The 600-nt window shown below is 38.2% G+C and overlaps 1 pseudogene; it reads left to right on the plus strand.

Moving 5' to 3' along the window:
• Positions 1-239: 239 nt before the first annotated feature.
• Positions 240-358, plus strand: LOC117122189 (annotated as a pseudogene).
• Positions 359-600: the final 242 nt, after the last annotated feature.

The raw sequence follows: 600 nt of genomic DNA on the forward strand, positions 1-600 counted from the left end.
GGTGCTCAACTAGGCGAGATAAGCACATTTGTTCATAATACGTTGAAAACACCGGTTCTCGTCCGATCACCGAAGAAAAGCAACGGTGGGCCCGATTAGTACTTGGACCACCTTGGAATACCTGGTGCTTTAGACTTAATTTGTTCTTTTCTTCTAAAAATAAGTAACACGTCAACAACTTGAAATATCATTCACTGATCTCGATGATCGAAGTGTTGTACGTCTGTTGGTGCTCCCTTGTTTTCGGCCATACTACGTTGAAAACACCGGTTCTCTTACGATCATCAAAGTTAAGCAACATCGAACCTGGTTAGTACTTCGATGGGAGACCGCAAGGGAATACCGGGTGCTGTAAACTTAATTCATTTTTTTTCCTAAAAATTTGGACCAACAGTAGCGCATCGATACCTCTTACAATATTTTCCTAAGTAATTTTTCTTTGTTAGGCACGGTAAGATAGCCTGAAACACACATTATTTCATTTAAAGTTTGAAGTTTTTCGTAACAGTACTCAAATAACGGCGGATAAGTTAAAAATTTGCACTAAGTGCTTTTTTGTTCAAAAAGTCACTGTAATGTAGATTAAAAATGAGTCATTGA

The sequence above is a fragment of the Anneissia japonica genome, unplaced genomic scaffold, assembly GCF_011630105.1.
Source record: "Anneissia japonica isolate Jap-2015-1 unplaced genomic scaffold, ASM1163010v1 scaffold288195_len56240_cov195, whole genome shotgun sequence".
Classification (NCBI taxonomy): domain Eukaryota; kingdom Metazoa; phylum Echinodermata; class Crinoidea; order Comatulida; family Comatulidae; genus Anneissia; species Anneissia japonica.